The sequence below is a fragment of the Marmota marmota genome, unplaced genomic scaffold (genome assembly GCF_001458135.2).
Source record: "Marmota marmota marmota unplaced genomic scaffold, marMar, whole genome shotgun sequence".
Classification (NCBI taxonomy): Eukaryota; Metazoa; Chordata; class Mammalia; order Rodentia; family Sciuridae; genus Marmota; species Marmota marmota.
Genome location: NW_025999949.1, coordinates 10,259,712 through 10,276,457, shown reverse-complemented (window position 1 = coordinate 10,276,457; position 16,746 = coordinate 10,259,712).

Sequence of the window (16,746 nt, the reverse complement as noted above, 5' to 3'; positions counted from 1 at the left end):
ACCTAACAATAAATGAACCACTTTTTTCAAGATTAGATTACAAAGCTTCATAGGAGATAAACTCAATATGTTCACTTCGTTTTCCTAAAAGTGAGCTCCCTAGAAGGATCTAGACATCATTTTTTTAAAGAAAATAATTTTAAAAAACTTCAATACAAAGATATGGCTTTGCATTATTTTTTCATATCTATGAAAGTATTTTTCTTTTTCTATTTTCTAAATGTTTGTAATATATAGAAATGTAGGGAATATTTCTGTATTAACATAAAACCCTAATGAATTGACAATCAAACATAAGGGACCATAGGACAGGGGATGTAGCTCAGTGGCAGAGAACTTGCCTAGTGTATGTGAGGCCCTGGGCTCAATTCCCAGGACTGAATGAAAAAAAAAAATAGGTGACCATAAGACTCCATCTCAACCCAGAGGGATAATGGCATAATAGTTCTGAAGAAGGTACTAAAAATCTACATTTTGAATGGTAGTCTTCCCCTCATCATCCCATGATTCTCTCTAATGCAGTCAATAAACCATATGGGAATACTCCAACATATTACTCCTTTGAATTTTGTATTGATTTCCTCAAAAGTTTTTATAAAATTTTTTATTTGTTCTTATTATTTATATATAATAGTAGAATGTATTTTGACATATTATACATATATGTAGTATAACTTCCCATTCTTCTGGTTGTACATGATGTAGAATTACATTGGTCATGTATTCATATACATATATAGGGAAGTAATGTCAGGTTCATTCTACTATCTTTCTTTTTCCCATCCCTCCTCCCTTACCTTCATCCCTTTTGTCTAATCCAAAGTTAATTCTATTCTTCCCTACCCACCCACTTTTTGTGAGTTAGCATCTGCATATCAGAGAGGACATTCAGCCACTGGTTTAGAGGATTGGCTTATTTCACTTAGCATGAGAGTTTCCAATTCACCCATTTACTGGCAAATGCCATAATTTTATTTCTCTTTATGGCTGAGTAATAAATCTATTGTGTATACACACCACATTTTCTTTATCCATTCATCTGTTGAAGGGCACCTAGGCTGGTTTCATAGCTTAGCCTATTGTGAATTGAGCTGCCATAAACATTAATATAGCTGCATCACTGGAGTATGCTGATTTTAAATACTTTGGATATATACTGAAGAGTGGGATAACTGGGTCAAATAGTGGTTCGATTCCAGGTTTTCCGAGAAATCACCATACTGCTTTCCAGAGTGGTGACACCAATTTGCAGTCCAACCAGCAATAAATGAGTGTACCTTTCCGCCACGTCCACATCAACATTTACTGTTACTTGAATTCTTGATAATTGTCATTCTGACTGAGTGAATTCTCAATGTAGTTTAGATTTGTTTGCATTTCCCTAATTGCTAGAGATATTGAATGTTTTTTTTTCCATACATTTGTTGACAATTGGTATTTCTTCTTTTGAGAAGTGTCTGTTAAAAATAAAAATGAAAACCAGCATAGGAATAAATTGTATTAAAAGACAAGTCAATTAAAGGAAAATCAAGTCCAATTTAAGCATTAGAAATATATCAAAATGGAATAAAACAAAGAGCATCTTTATAAAGTATCATTGAATGTAAACAGTCTAAAATCTTCACTCAAAAGACATAGGTTGGCAGATTGGGTCAAATAAGAAGGTCCAACAATAAGCTGTTTATACAAGACTCACCTCATGGTCAAAGACATCCATAAACGAAGGTGAAAAGATGGGGAAAGGCATACAATGCAAATGGTACTGACAAATAAGCAGGGGTAGAATTCTCATATCAGACAAAGTAGATTTCAAGCCAAAATCAATCAGAAGAGACAAAGACGGTCACTTCATACTGCTTAAGGAAATCATGCAACAAGAAGATATAATGATTGTAAATATTTCTTGCATTGGGGCTGGGGTTGTGGCTCAGTGGTAGAGTGCTCGCCTATTTCATGTGAGGCACTAGGTTTGATCCTCAGCACCAAATTTAAAAAAAATAATAAAATAAAGATATTTTTTTAAAAAAACTATTTCTTGCATTTTAGGAGTCTTCTTAAGGAAGTTAGTTCCTAAGCCAACATGATGTAAATTTGGGCCTACTTTTCCTACTATTAGGCTCAGGATCTCTGGTCTAATGCCTAAGTTATAAAAAGTTTTTGTCATGTCCTCAAAGCAATTTTTATTATTTGTTTGTTTGCTTACTAATGTATTTACCTTTTTCTATCATAGATATTGCCAGAATTTTTACCTGATCATAATTGTGATAAGTTTATTTTTTGTGAAGTTATTTTTAAAAAAAGTCTTAAAAATACATATTTATTATGCAAGAAAGACTATGTCTTTTTTAAATATCAAAAATATGAATATTAAAAAAGCATGATATCAAAACATCCATAGCATCCAAAGCATCGATTTTTATTTTTATAAAGGGTCTTCACTTTAATATTTAAAATTTTACACATAAGAAAAACGACTGTGCAATTTCACCATGTACATAAGCAAAGAGATCCAGATACAAAATACACTGGTTCAGTTCTTGCCAGCAAGTGATGGCAGGTCCAGATCTCCCAATTGCCAGGACATTGTTTTCTGCCAACCACATGCCACCATCCATTCACAAGCTTAGATTTTAACAGAACATATCAAAAACATAATAACTCTTCCTCTCAGTCCCAAGTAAATCAGAAATTTAACTAATCCAAAGAATCCTCTTCTATACCAAGATCCAATGAGGCATACAATTCTTTGCTGTGGAACACAACAGAAAAGAATAATTGGATAGAAAATATATTCCAAGAGACACATTTTTTGTGGGACGAAGAACACAGAAAGAAAAACTCCATTTCTCATAAACTCAAGGCTGGGTCAGCAGTCATTTCCCACCTTGGCTCTTGGTTATTTGCCACTAATTTGCATGTGGATCCAGATAGCAAGGATTCTCTGGACAGTATTGTTCCCAGACAATTTCTACCTTTATAGGTGGTGCATCCTGTAATCCCAGTGGCTCAGGAGACAGAAGCAGGAGGATTACGAGTTCAAAGCTAGCCTCAGCAATTTAGCAAGGCCCTAAGCAACTCAGTGAGACCATGTCTCTAAATAAATATAAAACAGGGCTGGGGATACAGTTCAGTGGCTGAGTGACCCTGAGTTCAATCCCTGGTATCCAAAAAAATACATATGTATATATTCCTATAGGGTGAGGGTATAGCTTATTGATAGAGGACTTACCTGGAATGCCTTAGACCCTGGGTTCAATCCCCAGACCACAAACTAATTAATAATAACAATAATAATAACAATCTGTTGTATATCTTTACTTCATTTTCTTTATCCACTCATCCACTGATGAACACTTGGACTGATTCTATATCACAGCTATTGTGAATAATGCTATAATGAATATTAGGGTGAAAACAACTCTCTGACATATAGATTTCAATTCTCTTGCATATAGATTTGTCTGTTCAATTTGTATGTGGGATCTAAAAACATGGAACTCATAGAAGTGAGTAAAATGATTTCAGAGGCTAAGGGGAGAGGGAGGAGCAGGAGGAGTGATTAGTCAAAGAGTACAAAGTTTCAGTGGACAGGAGGAATACACTTTGATATCTATTGTAAAGAAGAGTGGCAACAGTCAACCAAAATAATTAAAAGATTAAATTTCAAACATTTCAATACAGAATGAGATAGATAAGCTACATAAAGTGGTATTGTAAGTAGCTTGATTAAATAATTTCACATTGTCTATCGAAACACCACATTATATCCCATAAATGTACACAACTATGATTCGTGGATTGAAAAATTAAAAACATTTTTCAAAAATACAAATTTTATTTTATCTTACCTTTTCTCATCTTTGAAAAAAATAATAAAAATGAATCCCATCACCAAAGAATATACCAGTAAGCCTTGAATGCAATGTCTACATATCTCCTGTTTCCATCAGTCATAATATAATACCAGTGCTACAAACATAATGCTCTAACAATAGTGCTAATATCTAATGCCATCGTAATCACCCATCAGCAACCAGATCTAGAGAGTATCCTATTCCTGACTTGCCACACTAACAGTTTTTACTTCACAATGAGTGTTGAGTTTAATTATACCTCTAGCCATTACTTTGACTTTTATTTAGTAGCAGTGTACCTACAGCTACATTCCTTTACAAATACCTTGAGACTCTAAATTCCTTTCCTGTTATCCTTCCCTCTCAACTGTTTCAAACTGTCTCATGAGTTCTATCCACCTTCTCTTTCCCTGGTGGAGTCATCTAGCTAATTCCTTCCTGTGTGTCTAGGCCCTTCCTCTTTTCCTGCGGCCACCGGTAGCTTTTACTGAAACTTTCTCCTTTTCTTCCAAATTGGGTTAATTTTAAAGAATCATTCTGCATAGTAGAAAATTCTAAATACACTATGCATTTCCACATTTTTCTGGAGAATCAGTGATTAGATCTTACATAAGACTGTGTCACTGCATGAGCTATAGATATTGGGGGCGCCCTTAACGAGAAAAGGCAAAGCCAGTGACAGTCATTCTTCCTTTTTTCACAACATGATAAGAGAGCAAAATTATAAAATTAAAACACTTTTGTTCGGTCAATTAACTATATATTAGTTTATATCTTAGATTATAAAATAATAATATACAACTTAACAGAAATACCAACTTCTGGCCATTATTCATATTTTGTTCATATGCTACCATATGAGGTATTTGGAAATATCTGGACAATTATATGTAATATTGATAAAATATTCAAAGAACAAATGAAATATTTTATTTTTATTATAGATTTGGTATCAATTAAACCATATTTGTATCAGAGATTCACTTTTATCCCATGGCTAGTTTTTGTACAAATCAAAAGTAAAACCATACAGATTCAACATAGATCAATTAGATATCCATAAATTCAAGACAAAATAATTAAATGATAGAGCTGGGGTATCAGATATATCTGGATTTAACCTCACCTCAATTGTTCTGTTTGAAAATGAGAAACTTACAAACTTTCCCAGCTACAGGTTTCCCCCCTAAAATATAGCAATAATGATAGCAATATTTAAAAATGCTGGAATTAAAGGCACTGTCTATAAAGCAACTATCACCAAAGTATCCACATATCGGTGGTCAATTAATAGCAGCTTGTGCTTTTCCACCCAAGAATCTATTTTCTCATTTCAGTTTTTAAGCAGTATCTTCAATGAAGCAAGAGATTCTCCAAATAAGGTTTGCCTTAGAGCTATACCTAGCAAGCAAGGAGCCTTCATCTGTATGAGTTACATGCCCCTTTTAAAAATACAACAACCTGTGCTATCTCCTTCTACTCGATAACTTTTATTTATTAAAGTTCCCCTCATAAAGTAATAGGCATTAGAGTGCTTTTAAACACAGCAACATCTCTTTAATGGATACCAAATTGCTGAAAGGAAAAGGAATTTAATTTCCCCTTGAAGCCAAAAACTCCATGTCACATTTACTTTGAAACAAAATGGATTCAATTCTTTAATAGCATTTTATGATGGTAATATTTAGTAATTTTTAAAATGTCCAAAATGTACCTTTTCCTGCCCTAAATAATAAACTAAGCATTTTATATATTTTATGGCAAATTAAAGAATTTAATTCATTATATTTGTTTTACACAAAATAGTCCCACAAATGTGTCTTTTTATTCACTTGGATTAACTTATAGGAGTTACATATCCAATATTTCATTCTGTGCCTATAATCTCTTCAAAGGCTGTAAAGAGCAAGCTTTTAAGTATAATTATTTTTTTACTTTTTTCAGTGTCACATTCTACTATCATATTCTAGTGTGTCGAAAGTACACAATGACCTTCAAAATTTTAGTATTGGAGCAAAATAGAATGAGGAAGGGATGAGCTTCTAAATCTGGCACATATTGAAGATGCAAAATCCCAGTAGCTTTAACAGTAAAAAAGAGGAGTTTAAATGCAATGGTTTCCTCCAACCACGGGTATCTGGTCGACTGAGAATAGTCTATAGTGCTACTTACAGTCTAAATGTTCATGTTCCCCAAAATTCATGTTGAAACCTAATCACTAATGTCATAATATGAAGAGGGACTTTACGATGTGATTAGGTCAGGAGGTAAGAATCATCTTAAACAGAATCTGTGTCTGCATAAATGTCCCCAGAGAAGTTTAGCCTCTTTCACCATGTAGGACACACAAAAAAGTGCCATCTATGAAACAAAAAGCCCTCACCAGACACTGAACCTGCCAGCACATTGATCTTGGATTTCCCAGCCTCTAAAAACTGTGAGAAACAAATTTCTTTGTTTATCAAAAAAAAAAAAAAAAAGAATCAAAGATGATCCAAAGTTCTGGGACTGGGCTGAATAATGAGACAAAATGATAAGTGAAGGGAAGAATAAGAAGTCACCCAGTTTATGTTATTTTGTTACAAAAGCCTGAACAGAGTAAGACAGACTAGAGGTTAAAATAATAATAATAATAATAACTAAACGAATATGTGCCAATATTTTCATACAATATTGTCAATTAAAATGTTTGATGTCAGGAACTAATCACAGAAAAAGCATTTAGTATTTATTTTCTGTATTTATTTACTTATTTTGAATCTCAAGTTCAAAAAAGTTGAGCTGGCTATATAATATTTTCCTTGTGGGTCCATGTCAGATCTCTCTTCTGCTTCATTTTTCTCTTTTGATCCCACTCCTCATTTGCAACCCTTTCCCCAGTTGTCCACCACAATGCATTGAGTATATTATTCCTTTTAAAATATAAAATGTCATTTTGTATGTGGCTGAGGGTTTTACCCATATATCAATCAACAAGACTCATGATATGTTGTACATGTAATAATATGGAGCAGCGAAGTGATTCTCACTCTACCTGATATGAAGACATAGCAGGATAGACTTGATTGGGCCAAGAGTTGAAGCAAGAAAGGTGTTGCCAAAGAAGGAGACTTGTTGCAGGAAGTCAGGAGCAATGGTTTCAGCAAGTCTGTCAGTTAGAGAGAGGCTAAATCTCATCATTAGTTCCAGAGGAAAAAGCCAACAGATTTACTGACAATTCTGGCATAAAGTATAAAACAAAGACAGACTCAAAGATGACCTAAAGTTCTGGGATTGAGTTGATGATGAGAGAGAATAATAAATGAGCAGTATCATTTTGAGGGGAGGAATAAGAAATTAAAATTCTGTTGCAGATAGGCTGGGTTCAAAATGCTTATTTGATGTGAAAGCAGGTAATACAGACATTTAGATTATTTGGATATATTGTACATCTGGATTTTGGTCGGGACAACAGACACAAATGTGTGTGCTATTTATTAAGTCATTGGTTTAAATAAGATCTCTTCACAGAGAGAAAATAGGATATCCCTAAAGTATTCTAAAAACTTAGAGTCCAAAAAATAAATAAATAAATAAAGGAGACAGTGAAGGAGAATTATGTGCTTTAGAAGCCAACACAAAAATCAAAACACAAATTTAAAACAGGAAGCACATGGAGCTATGAAAGCCAAGTGAAGAAAAAGTTTCAAGGAGATGGTGAAGCAACTCTGTTGAATGCTTGTTAATACCCCTAGTAAGATGAAGACTGAGCACCTACCATTCTATCAAGGTAACTATTGATTTTGACAAAAGCAGATTCAACAGAGTGATCAAGATCAAGATCTCCCTAGATTGAGTAAAAGAAAATAGTCGGTAAGGAAGTTTAGACAACTGTAGACAATGCTATTGAATATAGCATTCTTTCTTATCAAGAAGAACATGGAAAGAAGGTCAGATTTTTTCCCTTTATCTCTTTTATTTTAAATTGTGGAAAAACACTCCTAATACAAAATTCACCACCAGTGTCATTTTTTTTAAGTGTGCAGTTCAGTAGTGTTAAGTACATTCACATTATTATGAAACAATCACCACAATTCATCTCCAGAACTCTTTCCATCTTGCAAAACTACACCCATTAAACAACAGCCTCCATGCAAACTACTGCAGACTGTTTCCATGGTGACGGGAATGATCTAGAAAACAGGGGGTGGGAGAAATTGTCAATGTGGAATAGAGAAGGAAAATGTCAAGACTACAGTCCTGATTGAGTAGGAGGGAACAGCACTCTATGCAGAATTAGAAGCTTGGCTTAGGCAGGAACACAGTCCACTCATCTCTAAAAGTACCTTATCATTTCCTCTTTCCTGAAAAAGCAAATTCTCCACACTATGTATTTTTAATGCATTTCTCCTAATGCCTTTAGCTTTCATTCCTGCTCCACTCAAGTTTATTCTTGGTTATTACAGCTGCCAGCATGACACTGTCACTCTCTTCATAAGAGTAATTAGTGTTAATTGGCAGTCAACATATATCACTGTATGATTGACACCCAATAAATAAACTGCTCTAAGTGAGTGTTTTATTCATTGGTTTCTTAAAGCTTTGTCTGAAGGATCCTTGGGAGGGGTTTCTAATATCTATCAGGGAATCTATGATATCCACCTTTTTCCAACTCTTTATTTGTATAAGGTTAGATTTTCTTCATGTATTTCAATCAGAGAAACACATTAAAACATACTGAATGCATAAGAACCAAGAAGGAGAATAGAATGCGTCTTCAATTAAGAAGGTTTGTAAAACTCTTTTTTTTTCAAATGCAGTGATCTAAGTAAGATACTAATTATTTGATCATATAACAACTGGCTTATTAATTCTAAATGATTCAGAAACTGAATATCTTGAAATTTTCTCAGTTTTAATTTCAAATAGAATAAATGTAGATAGATATAAACTTCAAAAATAAAACTCCTGAGGCCAAAAAGTTTGAGAATAATTATATGACAGGCTCTCCCATGTTCCTTGCCATTCCAAAACAGCATGCCTTAGCTCTGTGCCATCTTTAAATTGAAAGGAAATGAATGGCAAGATCATGAATATATATATATATATGTCAGTCTATACGCATCATCTGGCAATATATATATTTTGGTATTTCCCAATTAAAATGTTTGACCATTAGACATTAGAATATATGTCTTAACCTAAGTGAGACACTCCATCTGATTAGAATATAAGTGATAGCTGTTTCAGAGTGAGAGCACTGGGTTAGCCCCCTTACTGCTAAAACTTAAGCCACTTGTCCACCAAAGTTCATATTTCCTCCATGTTAGTAGATATGCTGATGGTAATGATGAAGACGACATTTATTTTCCTTAATAGACCATAAAAAGTAATAGTTAAACCCTTTGAAACTAGACGTACTGAGTTTAATTCCTGTCTCTATTGCAAAGTATGGGTACAATGCTTAAATTGTTTGAACCTAGGAATTCATTCATCAAAAATGGTAAAAATAATGCCTAGTTTAACCTGTTACATTGCTCATTTTGCTCAAAAAGTGTTAACTTTTAGTTGCTGGATCATAGAGAAATAGGAGATGGGCAGCTTGGGGCTTAGGGTGGGAGGACCAGGAGAATGCAGGTTCATAGTTAATTCACCAACACATAAGCAATGGTATTACAGATGGTGTGTACAGGCAGAGCCGTAGTCTTCAGTGACTGAGGCTGATACACATGATGAACCACAAGCTAACTACCGAGTACTTTACAATAAAATGACCCCTCAGGCCACATTCTGCCATTCAGCTAAACATTGAGAGGATAATAACAAAAACACTCATGTAAGCTGTAGAAGAAAATCCATTCTCTGCTCCACGCATGCGTAACTTTTAGCACCTGCAAGAAAGAACCATTCCAAAGAAGAAGCAAGGAAGCACTGATGGCAACAACAGCCAGTTTGAATTAAGATCATGTGACAGAATCCTCTGTGACGTGGAGAAGTACAGAACAAACAGAAGTTCTAAACTACTGGCATAATACAGTCGGACTTGCCCCATATTCACTCATGCAAAGCAGTGGGACTTGTACAATAATACTCCCGACCCATCACCTATCTTAAATGATGATTGTTTTGTCAATCCAAAAAATCCAATTTTCAATTATAATAGCCTGCCCTTTGGAAGAGATCTCAAGATTTCCCAAGTCAAGAAAATCAAGAGGTTGATTTTTGTTAAGGTTTCTTCAAATACTGAACATTTGCCCCTGTGCTAGATATTATACTTAACTTTATGCACTGCAACACATTGTGTATACAGAATTATTTTAAATGATCAGATAGATAACAAAAGCAGGTTGTGAGCCCCACAAACACCCAAATCTAATGCTGGGACCCTCCGGAAAATGGATCCTCATCTATTCCTCTCTCTTTGTTCCATGTGTGAAATGAGCTACCAAGGCACAGAACCAGGTACAATTTTACTGAGACAGACTCAAGAAGCTCCCTGGATCTGCTGTGCTCCGTAAATGTCAGGTGTTCACAGAGATATGCTCTATCCCACGTTAGCACAAAGCCACATACCTTAGGGCAAATTGCCTGCCATTCACTTGTTTGTAATCCCTACTGAAGTTAATGGGAATAGTGGTTTAAGGTGATAAGAATGTAATCTTATTTAAAAACATGAGATGCCACAGAAAAGAAATTGCAGAAGTCTCTCTGTGTTATAACTGATGTTGTTTTAATCAGACACTTTTATTAAAAAATGGAAAAATTGACTATGATGTTCATTAATACTTCTTAACTATAGGAATATGTTAAGAATGTCTTATTCTGAGTTATATTTTATATTTTGGATAGATAAACTAGAAAGTGGATTCAGTCCAGAATCCAAGAGTGATTTATCATAAATTAAGTTTATATAGTTAAATCCTCAAAGTGTAGCATGTGTAAATTTATTCTAACATAGGTAATTTCTAATATCCGATTTGAAGATTTTTTTTAATTTTAGAATTTGATTTAAGAAAATGAAGTATTGACATTGATATTTCTGTGTCCTGCTTAGTATGATGCCTTTGGTGTTTTCCACAAGTTTTTGTTCAAGCTCACTATTTTAGATGTCAAGGTTTTTCCCTTCTTTCTGCAGAAAGCATGCTTTAGATTCTTAATCTAGTGAATATATCATGTACATACTTGCATTTTCCCTTCATGGTGTTTGCCAAAATCTTTCTGCTCCTCTTCCCCTTCCAGACATGCACTAAGTAATATTGCACTTAAGGTCCCGAGGAGGAAGAAGGTGATAGGACTAGTTCTGGCCAACCAGTTATAAGCAAATTGACACATGTCCTTCTCAGGTCAAGGCACATAATTACATATGTGAAAACAGCTAAAACTATCTTTATTTGTACCAAGAAGATTGAAAAGTCTCTTAAGTCACCACTGTGAAAGAAGCCCAACAGCTGACTTTTGATAGAATTAAAAAAATCTTGGTTGTTAAGCTAAGGATAATTGGGCTGTTTTTTACTACTATGTAATCTAACCTACGCTGACTGAGCCTAATCCAACCAATGAGATGTTCACTTTCTTGATAAGACCTTTACCACAAATCTTAATTTAATAAGGTAAGATTCACACTGTAAAAACCTCACAATCACCCCTTTGCCTACCTCCCCTGGAATTTTCCAGGTTACAGAAATTATTCTATGTTATTTTTCTGAGTGTGACCCTTTCCTAGAATTGCCCCTAAAACTAAAATCACTTCCTAAAACAACATGTACATGATCTTGTTTCAATTGCTCTGCTACCTGTAGGGACTCAGCTTGACCCAACTGCTGGCATCTTGAGTCATAATCACCATGATTACTCTTTGGTGACCCTGGTCTTGTTTCCCCATATAGTTTTCCAATATATGTAAATAAACAAAATCATGAGAGTGGTATGTGAAACTTTACAAGTAGGTCCTGGAAGGTACCTCATACCCCTGACATTAGCTTGAGATGAACCAATACATTCTGGCTTGGATAAATCTCATTTTTGTTCTCACCACTAAATAATCCCACACCCTGTGACCCAAATTATGGGAATATGCTGATCTCACTGCCAACCTTGATCACCTTTCTGTCAGTGACAACCTCAGAAAGTTAATAAATTGTATTCTGTGCAATTGTGGACCTCTTTCTTCAGTCTCAAGGCAAACTTGCAGCCATTTCTCATGAATTAGGACCAGCATTTTCTCCAGAACACTAGCAATTTTTTAAATACATATAAAAAAATTTGATAACATTAATAAATAGTCCTTTTGGTTATAATTTGGTTATCTCTTCATGTATGCATATGCATGCATACATATGTGTGTGTTTCTTTTTTTATATTTATTATTAAATATATAAAATATATATTTATATATAAATATTTATATATAAAATATATGTTTATATAAATATTTATATATAAATATATATTTTATATTTATTGTTTTTATTTATATATGACAGAATAATGCATTAAAATTTATATTATACATATAGAGCACAATTTTTCATATCTCTGGTTCTATACAAAGTATATTCACACCAATTTGTGTCTTCATATCTGTACTTGGGATAATAATGTCCATCACATTCCACCATCCTTTCTAACCCAATGCTCACTCCTTTCTTCTCCAACCCCTCTGTCCTATCTAGAGTTCATCTATTCCTCCCATGCTCCCCCTCCCTACCCCACTATGAATCAGCCTCCTTATATCAGAGAAAATATTCGGCATTTGGTTTTTTCAGATTGCCTTTTACTGTGTCACCCTTAATCTTGCAGTAACTATTTTTTATTGGTTTGACTTTTTTTATTTGTTTACTATCTGTTTTTTTATCTTATTTTGTTTTGTTTTGATGGAGCTAGTTTTAGTTGGCTTACAGACAAGTGTTTCCTCTCCAGAATTCCTATTCCCATATGTCTACATGGGTCTCTAGCAAAACCTCTTTAGATTTCTGAGTAAGTCGTCACCAACATAGAGGGTCTGCCCTAGTCACACTGACATAGGTGACTCCTTCAATTCTGTACTTCCTATATGTTTGTACCTGTTTGCCATGACAATTAAGGTCTTCATAGTACTGTTTGCTGTTTTATCTCCCTTGTCTTATTTAAGTGTCAGTAATTATTTGCCAAATATATGAATTGATGCATACATGCATATTCTTTCACCACCAAGGCCACATTATATCTCAAACATTATTCTATTCTTTTCCTAGCTCCACAAGATCATTTTTTATGGTTAATATTTTAATACTTTTGTGACCAGATTTAAATGGATACTGATTTAAATCTTCTCACCTTTTCTTCCAAAATGCTGTTTGGAGGTTTGGGGTAGCAGATTCTCTTTGCTGTCTAGCTACATTCTAAAAAGCTACACTAACTTTTAAAATCACCTAAGCACTAATTGGTAATTATTGCTTTCAGTACATTTTTGTAGGTTTAATACTTAAACATCTCAAAGGATTTTAATTTACCAAGCTGCACCCTGTGGCAATGAAAATAAAAAACAACATCCAAAAATGTCCAACCCCTTGACAGGGAATAAGGCAAAAAAAATATAGAATCTTTTTGTTCCCTAATTTTTACTTCACTGTGGCTAGCCAGCATCACAAACTCTTTCCCCAAAGTACTTTCCGTTTGTATGTTTACTGACATCAAGATCCCAGTTAATCACCTAAATCAGATAGATCAAAATAGTTTTGTATACACACACACATAAATATATGTGTATTCATTTGCATTCACCTATACAATGGTGTATTGTGTCAAGAATGTGTTTATGAATTAAACTGATCCAGAACTAAAAATGGATTAGTCCATATTGAAAACATACATCTCTTCTCCTCCCTTTCAAATAGCCACAAAAAGGAAATTATTTTTAAACGCAAATCCACAGAAAATTATAAACAGAGATAAAACAGCAATAGTCTTAGAAGTTTAAAAGCAAAAGCAATTGAGAAAATTAAATCTTAAACTGAGGAAATGCAAGAAGCAACTCAATTTACCATAAAAAATCACCAAAGTGCTCTGCAGATGCCAACTTTGAGACCTTCTGGGAGTTGGGATGAAAGAACCATTTGTTATTAATACAGAGAACTAATTGAAAGTCTATTTAAGAAATACTCAAATCTTCATGCCCCTTCCATCATAATGGAAAAAAAAAACTTAAAGTTCTGTTCTTTGTAAAGAACAGAGTTCCTATGTACTAAGGGATTTTTGAGACCATTCAGAGCAGGGAATCCTTAAACTCACCTAGTTGAGAGAATTACAAGACAGTGATTTGGACCCTGATCCACTTACCTCTATTTTACCCCAGATGCTGACTTCTAACCTTTGCCCTGCAAAAGGGAAGAAATCCTACATTAAGGAATATGTACAGTATGGCTCTACCAGAACATCCTACAGTGAAACTCACAGAGGAAAGACCTAACCATATACTCAGAGTTTCTGATCAGCCTTTAAGTTCCTATTTCCAAGTTTGCTAAAAGATGGAGGCCAAATCAAATGGCAGAGGAAAGCTATTTAAGGAAAACAGAGGCTGTGCAGTTAGGATACATATATTACATAGGAAATATTATAATAATAAAGTTAGAAGGGGAATCTATTAAAAAACAAGATAATTAAAAAGAAATGCTATTTGTAAATTTTAAAATATAATGGTAAATTTTTAAAATCTTAGTATAAAATAAAATTTAAAACATCTCCCATTAAAAAAAAAAAGATATTAAAGGAAGCTAGGGAAAAGAAATAACCACTGGAGCAATCAAGAGTTATTCCAGCAAATAAGAAGATGAATTTCTACACTGAAAAGTTCCACTCAATGGCTAGCATGATGGATGAAAACAGGTACACTGAGGTACATTATCTTGAATTTTCAGAATAGGGACAATGAATAGTTTTCTTCTTTCAGAAAAGGAGGAGAAAATATCATATGCTTGAATCAGGAAGTACGAATCAGGAGGACCCCATCATATCATTGTAGCTCCCAAGGACTGAATAAAAACAATGGCACTGCAGGGGCAAACTGAAATACACTAAGGGAAAATGCTAGTAGGCAACTCAACTAACAACTGGGTGAAAACCAAAAATACCTGGTTCCGGAATAGAAAGAGAATTAATATAAGCAATAGAGGCAGCAGCACCAGGCACACAGTGGCTCAGTCAGGGTGGGAAAGCACCTCTCCAAGGAACCCAGAGAAATTTTCCTACTGAGTTTAAGAAAAACAGATGCTTACTGCCTAACAAATTCACAAGCTGAGCAGAAAATAAGCTCAGATACAGTGAACTAAGCCACCATGGGGAAAGCCCTGTCAATCTACAGTAGGAAAAGTTAAAACAGGGAAGAGCTAACAGTTTAAAAAGACTTTTTCTTTGGACTTACCAAGTAGGAGACTAGGAGACACTGAAGTTTTACCTTTGTTGATCATATTTCACTATTTTTTTTTCCTCTTTACTTTTTGTCTTGTTCTTGGCATATTTACTTTTTGAATACTCAAGACCCAACAGCCATTCAGGTTCTACTCCTCACTGGATCAGTAGTTGTCCATGCTATAAGTCAGACTCAGCATAGCGGTAAGACTATAACAGGAGCTGGGGAGAAACTCAAGGTAGTGGCCAGGGCTGCAACTTCCAGGCTGGAAGTCTTCAAATTCTGAAAAGTAAAGTGTGCTTTCATTTGAAATAGATGTCAGTGGGATGAGTGTGGCTGATCGGTGGGGAGTGTTTGGGTGGATAAGGGTTAGGTAGAAAGCAGTGATCCCCACCACCACCTGCCCTATGTCCAGAAATGGTCTGGAAGATTGATATTTATCCGACACACTTTCTACAGAAGACAGACTGAGGCTTTCAGTACAAGTGGTGTAATGCAATTTGGATCAGTCTACAGGTGGAGTGTGCAAGAGGGCTGGCCAGCAGCCCTACCAGACTTACATCCCAGCCCCAGACACAGTAATAGTCATTTTGAAGCTGAAGTCTGCTTTGATTAAGAAAATGCTCCCCCATCCAAGGATGCCCGGCAAGGAGGGGACAGAACTCAGCAAGTAGACTCCCCTAACAAGTATGGCAGATTTGGGTCAAATTGAGCACAAACAGCAAGATGTTTGTGTTGCACAAATATCCTCATGGTTGGGAAATTCAAAGATCAAAAACCCAGAAAGGCAGGCCTCCATGTCAAAAGTGTTACCAAGAAGAAGAGAATCTCTGTATGATAGTTATTACATTAGTTGTTTGATATTACGTGATTTCCACTGTGTCCCCACATTTTTATTTTTATAGTTTTATCTAACTTTATATATTTCATCAATTAATTGAATCAACTCTTAATACTCTTCTCTTCCATCTCCATTCCCCTCCTCTCTTCTTCATCCTTCTTTCTCTTCTCAATTTAACTTGTCTCTCTCTCCAATTCTGTTTTATTTTTCCTTGTTCTCTTAAAAATTCTCATTCTCTTTGTTTATCCCTTCTTCCATTTTAAGTTAGTATATATTATTAACAATTTGTCCTTTTAGTCTATTTTCTATTATTTCTATCCTATTCTTCCCTGTAGTTAATAAAGTAACAGAGATAATTAATAACTTTTACACCATGTGTTGATATATTACTTGTTCTGAAATCATTATTGTTACAGGCAGTTACTCTTTTTTTTTTTTTTTTAATTTTTTATTGTGGGTTGTTCAAAACATTACAAATTTCTTGACATATCATATTCCACACTTTGATTCAAGTGGGTTATGAACTCCCACCTTCACCCCATACACAGATTGCAGAATCACATCAGTTACACATCCATTGATTTACAAATTGCCATCCTAGTGACTGTTGTGCTCCGCTGCCTTTCCCATCCTCCACCCTCCCCCCTCCCCACCTCTCCCCTCCCCTCCCCTCCTCTCTCTCTACC